The sequence below is a fragment of the Erpetoichthys calabaricus genome, chromosome 17 (assembly GCF_900747795.2).
Source record: "Erpetoichthys calabaricus chromosome 17, fErpCal1.3, whole genome shotgun sequence".
Lineage (NCBI taxonomy): Eukaryota > Metazoa > Chordata > Cladistia > Polypteriformes > Polypteridae > Erpetoichthys > Erpetoichthys calabaricus.
In genome coordinates this window covers 82,421,893-82,431,176 of record NC_041410.2, presented here as the reverse complement: position 1 = coordinate 82,431,176, position 9,284 = coordinate 82,421,893, and the positions used below count along the sequence as shown (strand labels likewise).

The window sequence follows — 9,284 nt, the reverse complement described above, 5'->3', positions numbered from 1 at the left end:
ATTGTGAAAAAAGTGGTTCCAGTTATGGCCATTACGCGTTGAATTTCGAAATGAAACCTGCCTAACTTTTGTAAGTAAGCTGTAAGGAATCAGCCTGCCAAATTTCAGCCTTCCACCTACACGGGAAGTTGCAGAATTAGTGATGAGTCAGTCAGTCAGTCAGTCAGTCAGTCAGTCAGTCAGTGAGTCAGTGAGGGCTTTGCCTTTTATTAATTAGTATAGATTATGCTTTTCCTACTACTTGTGGGCGGGGCCCTAGGAGGCGGGGCCACCCTGATGTCACTGCTCCTGAGCCCTCACTCTGGCTATGTAGGAGCAGGAGATCATTTGTTTATTGGTGTTTATATTCTTTTCTTTGATGGATTGTTTTCCTGTGTTATGATTATTTCTCTTTCTGATTATGGATGCTGACTTGTGGATATCATTTTTGGACTTGTTTGCTTAGGATTGCCCTTTGCAGCAACTCCTTGTGCCTGTCTTTGCACTATTGAGATATTTTTTGTATTTTCATCCAATAAATCCTTGATTTATAAAGATTTTTCCCCCTTATTTATAAACTCAGGCTTTAAAGTGTACCAAATTGAGAAATAACTGCATATTTTAACCTCTTGTGTGGCTCTTCTTATATTTTGTAGATTCCCAATTGTTTTGCCAGCTTCCAATTTTTTGGCGCAATCCAGCTATAAAGCAAGCAGGTGTTATGAGAGGACTGACTGGGTTTGGATGGACCTCTGCTGGGCTTGGACTTGCTGAAGACTCCACATCATAATTCAAATTTTAACAAAAAATTGTAGTTAGATAAACCCAGTCACTACATTTTTGGCCTTATTTTGAAAAGCTTGAATGGTGAATTGCTGCATGTTGTTGGCTTATATATCATTGCAGTAATGAGCTCAACAGGCACAACCTCCCTGGCCATGCTCCCGCAATAACAGCACAGTTTGTCGTGACGATGGGATCAGAAAATGATGACTCTCACAAAGAACAAAATGCCACTGTGGTAATTTTTAAAACAAATTATATTTGACATCAATAGAGTTACATATTCACAATAGTCCAGTGTCAGGAACCCATCCAGCAGGAAAGGGAATGGCATCATTCAAAATGTCTACAGAGGATTCAAAAAAGGAGAAGAGTCTTTTAGAAAATATGAAAACATAGAAAACCAATACATGCTGTTTTGTGCTTGCGTGGACTCTGAAGAGCGTGATGGCTGATAGCAGAAGTGACAGCAATTGCTGAAGCCCATCTAGTGTTCATTGATTTACCTTCTTCAAGACCTGCTATTGTCTACAATGCTGTTAACTGTCTCAAGATAGATAGATAGATAGATAGATAGATAGATAGATAGATAGATAGATAGATAGATAGATAGATAGATAGATAGATAGATAGATAGATAGATAGATAGATAGATAGATAGATAGATAGATAGATAGATAGATAGATAGATAGATAGATAGATAGATAGATAGATAGATAGATAGATAGGAATGCTCTCTCTCTGCCATCTCTCATAAAGACACAAGCAGACGTGAAACGGCTTGTGCTATGACATTCACTTAAAGATGGTGTTGCCGCTGTAACTTTTTTGTCAGTCAAGGCATGTAGACACAATTGATAATCACCACAGTTCTTTCTGACGTGTCACTTCATCGATCGGTGTCAGTGTCCTGCAGTTACTGAGTTGTCTGTTTGTGCCGCCATACCTTGCCTCTTAGTCGTACCTCATGCACATGTTACCATTAGTATTTCACCGTAGTTCTTCTCCTGAGAGACATGCCGTGTGAACGTACCGCTGTTGTCTTCCTATCAGCTAGAATGCATAACCACACCACCTCTTGTCGTGTTTATGTATGTGCAGCTGTTGGTCTCTTGTTAGCCATGGCTTCGATGGTTAGAGATGGACACCAAGACACAGGTTGTAAGGCTGTGTGAAAGTGCAATGAGAAACGTGCAGGTTAAGATTTATATATTAATCGATTATTATTATTTTACATTTTTTTCCAAAAATGATATGTATTTTGTTTGTACTCAGAGAGTGCCCATTTAGTGAAGTCGGTACAGTAACACCCCTCCTTTAACCGCCACCTTATCGTGGTGGAGGGGTTTGTGTGTCCCAATGATCCTAGGAGCTCTGTTGTCCGGGGCTTTATGCCCCTGGTAGGACCACCCAAGGCAAACTGGTCCTAGGTGAGGGATGAGACAAAGAGCGGTTAAACAAACCTCCTATGAAGAAAAACAATTTTGGACGGCGTTTTCCCTTGCCCGGACGCGGGTCACCGGGGCCCCACTCTGGAGCCAGGCCTGGAGGTGGGGCTCGATGGCGAGCGCCTGGTGGCCGGGCCTGCACCCATGGGGCTCGGCCGGGCACAGCCCGAAGAGGCAACGTGGGTCCCCCTTCCCATGGGCTCACCACCTATGGGAGGGGCCAAGGAGGTCGGGTGCAGTGTGAGTTGGGTGGTGGCCGAAGGCGGGGACCTTGGCGGTCCAATCCTCGGCTACAGAAGCTGGCTCTTGGGACGTGGAATGTCACCTCTCTGAAGGGGAAGGAGCCTGAGCTAGTGCGCGAAGTTGAGAGGTTCTGGCTAGATATAGTCGGACTCACCTCGACACACAGCTTGGACTCTGGAACCAATCTCCTTGAGAGGGGCTGGACTCTGTACCACTCTGGAGTTGCCCCCGGTGAGAGGCGCCAAGCGGGTGTGGGTATACTTATTGCCCCCCGACTTGGAGCCTGTACATTGGGGTTTACCCCGGTGGACGAGAGGGTAGCCTCCCTTCGCCTTCGGGTGGGGGGACGGGTCCTAACTGTTGTTTGTGCGTATGCACCGAACAGCAGTTCGGAGTACCCACCCTTTTTGGAGTCCCTGGAGGGGGAGCTAGAGGGCATACCTTCTGGGGACTCCCTCGTTCTGCTGGGAGACTTCAATGCTCACGTGGGCAATGACAGTGAGACCTGGAAGGGCGTGATTGGGAGGAATGGCCCCCCCGATCTGAACCCGAGTGGTGTTTTGTTATTGGACTTCTGTGCTCGTCACGGATTGTCCATAACGAACACCATGTTCAAGCATAGGGGTGTTCATATGTGCACTTGGCACCAGGACACCCTAGGCCTGAGTTCGATGATCGACTTTGTGGTTGTGTCGTCGGACTTGCGGCCACATGTCTTGGACACTCGGGTGAAGAGAGGGGCGGAGCTGTCAACTGATCACCACCTGGTGGTGAGTTGGCTTCGATGGTGGGGGAGGATGCTGGTCAGGCGTGGTAGGCCCAAACGTGTTGTGAGGGTCTGCTGGGAACGTCTGGCAGAGCCCCCTGTCAGAAGTAGCTTCAACTCCCACCTCCGGCAGAACTTCGACCACATCCCGAGGGAGGTGGGGGACATTGAGTCCGAATGGGCCATGTTCCGTGCCTCTATTGTTGAGGCGGCTGACCGGAGCTGTGGCCGTAAGGTGGTTGGTGCCTGTCGTGGCGGCAATCCCCGAACCCGTTGGTGGACACCGGCGGTGAAGGATGCCGTCAAGCTGAAGAAGGAGTCCTACAGGACCCTTTTGTCCTGTGGGACCCTGGAAGCAGCTGATAGGTACCGGCAGGCCAAGCGGAATGCGGCTTTGGTGGTTGCTGAAGCAAAAACTCGGGCGTGGGAGGAGTTTGGGGAGGCCATGGAGAACGACTTTCGGATGGCTTCGAGGAGATTCTGGTCCACCATCCGGCGTCTCAGGAAGGGGAAGCAGTGCAGTGTCAACACTGTATATGGTGGGGATGGTGCGCTGCTGACCTCGACTCGGGACGTTGTGGGTCAGTGGGGGGAGTACTTCGAAGACCTCCTCAATCCCATTAACATGCCTTCCAATGAGGAAGCAGAGCCTGGGGACTCAGAGGTGGGCTCCCCCATCTCTGGGACTGAGGTCACCGAGGTGGTCAAAAAACTCCTTGGTGGCAGGGCCCCGGGGGTGGATGAGATACGCCCGGAGTTCCTCAAGGCTCTGGATGTTGTAGGACTGTCTTGGTTGACACGCCTCTGCAACATCGCATGGACATCAGGGACAGTGCCTCTGGATTGGCAGACAGGGGTGGTGGTCCCCCTCTTTAAGAAGGGGGATCGGAGGGTGTGTTCCAACTACAGAGGGATCACACTCCTCAGCCTCCCTGGAAAAGTCTATTCAGGGGTCCTGGAGAGGAGGGTCCGTCGGATAGTCGTGCCTCGGATTCAGGAGGAACAGTGTGGTTTTCGTCCTGGTCGCGGAACAGTGGACCAGCTCTGTACCCTTAGCAGGGTCCTGGAGGGTGCATGGGAGTTTGCCCAACCAGTCTACATGTGTTTTGTGGACTTGGAAAAGGCATTCGACCGTGTCCCTTGGGGAATCCTGTGGGGCGTACTCCGAGAGTATGGGGTACCGGCCCCCCTGATAAGGGCTGTTCAGTCCCTGTACGATCGGTGCCAGAGCTTGGTCCGCATTGCCGGCAGTAAGTCGAACCCGTTTCCAGTGAGAGTTGGACTCCGCCAGGGCTGCCCTTTGTCAACGATTCTGTTCATAACTTTTATGGACAAAATTTTTAGGCACAGCCAGGGCGTTGAGGGGGTCCGGTTTGGTGGGCTCAGGATTGGGTCACTGCTTTTTGCAGATGATGTTGTCCTATTTGCTTCATCAGGCCGTGATCTTCAGCTCTCTCTGGATCGGTTCGCAGCTGAGTGTGAAGTGGCTGGGATGAGAATCAGCACCTCCAAATCCGAGACCATGGTCCTCAGCCGGAAAAGGGTGGAGTGTCCTCTCAGGGTTGGTAGCGAGATCCTGCCCCAAGTGGAGGAGTTCAAGTATCTCGGGGTCTTGTTCACGAGTGAGGGAAGAATGGAGCGTGAGATCGACAGGCGGATCGGTGCGGCATCCGCAGTAATGCGGGCGCTGCATCGGTCTGTCGTGGTGAAAAAGGAGCTGAGCCGCAAGGCAAAGCTCTCAATTTACCAGTCGATCTATGTTCCTACCCTCACCTATGGTCATGAGCTATGGGTAGTGACCGAAAGAACGAGAGATCGCGAATACAAGCGGCTGAAATGAGTTTCCTCCGCAGGGTGTCTGGGCTTTCCCTTAAAGATAGGGTGAGAAGCTCAGTCATCCGGGAGGGGCTCAGAGTAGAGCCGCTGCTCCTCCGCATCGAGAGGAGTCAGATGAGGTGGCTCGGGCTTCTGATCAGGATGCCTCCTGGACGCCTCCCTGGTGAGGTGTTCCGGGCACGTCTAACCGGGAGGAGGCCCCGGGGAAGACCCAGGACACGCTGGAGGGACTATGTCTCTCAACTGGCCTGGGAACGCCTTGGGATTCTCCCGGAAGAGCTAGAAGAAGTGGCCGGGGAGAGGGAAGTCTGGGCATCTCTGCTCAAGCTGCTGCCCCCGCGACCAGACCTCGGATAAGCGGGAGACAATGGATGGATGGATGGATGGTACAGTAACACTTATTGTATGTGAGTTACGTAAGTCAGTAAAGGTGCCAGGGTGGTTTTTGAGAGCGACGCCATAGGGGAACCGTTTTTTGGTCCCAAAAGATCCATCCACATGAAGGTTCCAGAAACAAACTTTTATTAATTTAGATCTTTAACAGGCTCCATAGAGTAAATTACCATGAATAGGTGGTAACAGATTTGTGAAATAATGATGGCTTCATGATTTTAAAAGGACTCTTGCTGTATACAATAATGCAGGATAAGTGCAGGTTTTTTTTTAATCTATTAGTGTTCTGCTAGGTAGAGTACAATACATTAAAGATTTTGATTTTTTTCCATATATTAGGAAGTTATTTTTTTTTTCAAAGCACAATGAACCGTCTTCATATGAAATGAACCAATCCCAAAATGAAATGGTGCTTTATCAAGTAATAATTCTACGATGATCTGCAACCCAGTAAAGAAACACAATCTGCCATTAAAGAAGCATTAAGAGTGTGTGTGGAGTTTGCATGTTCTCTCTGTGTCTTCAGTGGTTTCCTTCCACTTTCCAAAGATATACAGATTATGGGACAGCAGGGAGACGTCCTTCTTACTGTCTCACCACCTGGAGGTGTTCTGGGGATAAAGGGGCAAGACATCTATGGGGTCTACCACCTGATGAGCTTGAAGTTGCCCCAACGGCACCACTGAAGGTGCACCAAGCAACAGTGCTTTGCATACAGACCAACTACCTGTGCAGATACTTTGACAGAAGCTCTACAGTATAAAGTATGCTGTTCAGCACTATTAAGAAAAAACTCATCGACAGTACATTATATGCTGCATAATTCTTTATTGTCACACAGGATTCTAGCATTGCCTTCCCAAGTAGCACAAGAGTCAAGAAAATTCCCCAAACCAAGCAGGATCTAAAAACCCAAGCCAGGTGAAGACACTTCTCTTTCTATCCGCGTTGCAATTTTTTTTAATGTCCAAGAAGTCACCTGCTGAGCCTCATCTTCTCTCTGATGATGGGGTTGAGGTCTCCATTGTGTTATTACTTGACTTCTGTCTTCACCTCTGTGCACAGTAGAGAAAGACGACGTTAGAGGAGCAGTCGAGAAGTCAAAGGGGTCTGAAGGTAAATAGAGGGGGGCTTGAGGGGGCAGTACTGGATATTAAAATAAATACATTGCTTTTTAAATTTATTTTTGTAATTAGTAATGTATACAGAGGGTTTTATTCTGTGAAACACAACACCAAATTATCATTGGCTGATTCACAATCTTTTTATTTATTTGTTTTGATTTCTGTGTAACCCAGTAATCTACGCTTATACTTTATAAATACCATGCCTTTTTATCTTGACATTATTCAGTTATTATTTTAAATTTTCATTAATTTGTTTCATGCTACCTGAACTTTTAATTCTTTACATTTCATAATATTATGCTATGCTGTGTTGTTCATCCCTCATTGTTTACTTTGTTTGAATGAATTTTCTGTGTTAAGAAATGAAAGCCCAACACCCCTCAATTGAATTACGCAGGTCTAAGAAGGCTGTTATTAACAAATGGAGGACAAAAACATTTTTGCTACAAAACACCTAAATAACTAAAACTCCACTCGCTTTAGACACTTTGTGAGGTTTGTGCTGCGTATGCCGGTGCAACAAATGAGATCTTCTGAAATCGACCATCAGACTGCTGAGGAGCTTCACTGCCAGCACCGTGTCACGACTGTCAGCCTCCATAGCTCTTGTGTGTCCAAAAAGGAAACAGTATATAATATAATACTAGTGGGTTACAACCTGCTCGCCAACCCCCGTGGCCTGTGCTAGGTGCCAGCCACTTCACGTCTCTGCCACTTGCGTTGTGAAGAGGGGGGCTGACCGCACCCCAAGGAGATGTGGTCGCTCCTCTGAAACCCCCTCTTAAACAGTGATACAATGGGAAACAATTAGTTTTTTTTAACCACCTCTCTGCTCAATCAGCTGCTGCCTTGTTGCTGCTGCGGTGCTGTGTGATCTGCATGTCGTGTGGCTCTTCATAAATTTAAAAGCTTATACAGCAGCTGTCTTTGTCATCTACTGTTTTCTTTTATTTCCAGCCCCGGGCATGGATAAATCTTTTGGCACAAATTCTCATCTCACGAGATGTGAGGTCTTGATATTTTTTAGTTTATAATTTAAAAATGGAACAAGAATCTGAAAATCTAACAACATCATATTAAAGTTTGATAAATTCTGAAAAGAATGTTAACAAACATATATATGTAGGTTTTAAAATAAGCTTGATTTAAAACGTGACAAAAACATGACATAAAAATATCACATAAAATCGTTGCACTTTTAGGCTTAGGATTTTATATTTAGAGAGTAGAAAATATAATATAATCTTAATACATAATTCGCCAGTCTCCTCACTCACTCAGTCACTCACGTCTGTCCGAAGCCGAATGCGCAGTCGCCTTCTGCGCAGCTGCCCGAAAAACCTTACGAGACCAACATCGCGGCAGGCGGCGGATTTACGGCCATGAAAATTCAAAGAGAAAGGCGACTTCGACCGACATCCAACCCCAACATCACGGGAGGCGGCGGATTTATGGCCACAAAAATTCAAAGAGAAAGGCGACTTCGATTAAAGCTCTAGAGGCCTGAAAGGTGATTTCAACTACAGCTCAAGGCCTAATTACGCATTTATTCAAAGCAGCTATATCAGGTTTGTGGTGCTTATACTTATTATATATTATACTATTCCACTCGTGCCCGTTTCACCTTACATTGTCGAAACGGGCTCTTTGTCTAGTATCTATACTAATAAAAGGATAAGCCCTCACTGACTGACTGAATCACTCACTCACTCATCACTAATTCTCCAACTTCCCGTGTAGGTAGAAGGCTGAAATTTGGCAGGCTCATTCCTTACAGCTTACTTACAAAAGTTAGGCAGGTTTCATTTCGAAATTCTACGCGTAATGGTCATAACTGGAACCTCTTTTTTGATCATATACTGGCATGGAGTGCAGCTCGATGGCTGTGAGAGGCGGAGTTGCGTGTCGCGTCATCGCACCTCCCATGTAAGCACATGAACTGACCCGCTGCTGTTTGCAATGCCATATTTGTGAGATACAAGTTTAATGAGAAGACACGAGGTATAAATGACAGTTTGGATCACTTTGTAACAGAGTTAAAATTGCTGTAGCGAGAAACTTTTAACTGCCGGGTCTTAGCTAACATTAAATAAACCTGTGGACATCGCAACATCACACAAGAGAGCGGCTCACGTGAAGTGACTGAACACAGCAGGAGTGATCACTTTGATGAATCAAACCTGTTCAAAAAACACATTACACAATTGATAAGGTACGAAAACAATATGAAACCGATTGTGGATTTGCGTACAGCCACTGAAACTTTGTGACGACTTCAGGTCACGTGTCTGCAAAAGAACCTCATTTAGGCAACTATTTTTACTGGCGGTGGCTCAGGGGAGAGAGTTTTTATTCCTCGCATCCCCGTTATACCCTCTGATCTCCCATTTCAATTCAAACGCCTCCAATTTCCACTAAGGCTCTGCTTCACAATGACAATAAGTCTCAGGGACAGACCCTACAAAAGGTTGGCATTGATTTGAGGCCGCACTGCTTTTCACATGGCCAACTGTATGTTGCATGCTCAAGCGTAAGCTCAGTACACAGCTTGGTCATATTACAACCGGAGGGGTGAACTGACAACGTGGTATACAAAGAGATCCTTAACAAATAATTATTGATTAATTTTCCCTCAGTTTAAAAAAGTTTACTTTTCTTCTTAATAAAAATTTTAAAGCAGTACTTCGCCGCTGCGAAGCGCGGGTATT

The 9,284-nt window shown here is 46.5% G+C and overlaps 2 protein-coding genes and 1 long non-coding RNA gene across 9 annotated transcripts in view; 1 reads left to right on the top strand and 2 right to left on the bottom strand.

Moving 5' to 3' along the window:
* Nucleotides 1-9,284, bottom strand: part of LOC114668182 (keratin, type I cytoskeletal 15-like) — a 158,150-nt gene that overhangs the window by 65,165 nt on the left and 83,701 nt on the right. For 4 of the 7 annotated variants that reach the window (XR_007933813.1, XR_007933816.1, XR_007933812.1 and 1 more), the window contains one exon: nucleotides 6,429-6,504. The exons of the other annotated variants lie outside the window; for them this stretch is intronic. The gene's annotated coding sequence lies outside the window, so the exon portion shown is untranslated. The remainder of the gene's footprint in view (nucleotides 1-6,428; nucleotides 6,505-9,284) is intronic. 7 annotated transcript variants of the gene reach the window in all.
* Nucleotides 1-9,284, bottom strand: part of LOC114667259 (keratin, type I cytoskeletal 19-like) — a 123,706-nt gene that overhangs the window by 65,165 nt on the left and 49,257 nt on the right. The gene's annotated exons all lie outside the window — the stretch shown is intronic.
* LOC127526197 (uncharacterized) overlaps nucleotides 1-9,284 on the top strand; it is a 109,207-nt gene that overhangs the window by 59,855 nt on the left and 40,068 nt on the right. The gene's annotated exons all lie outside the window — the stretch shown is intronic.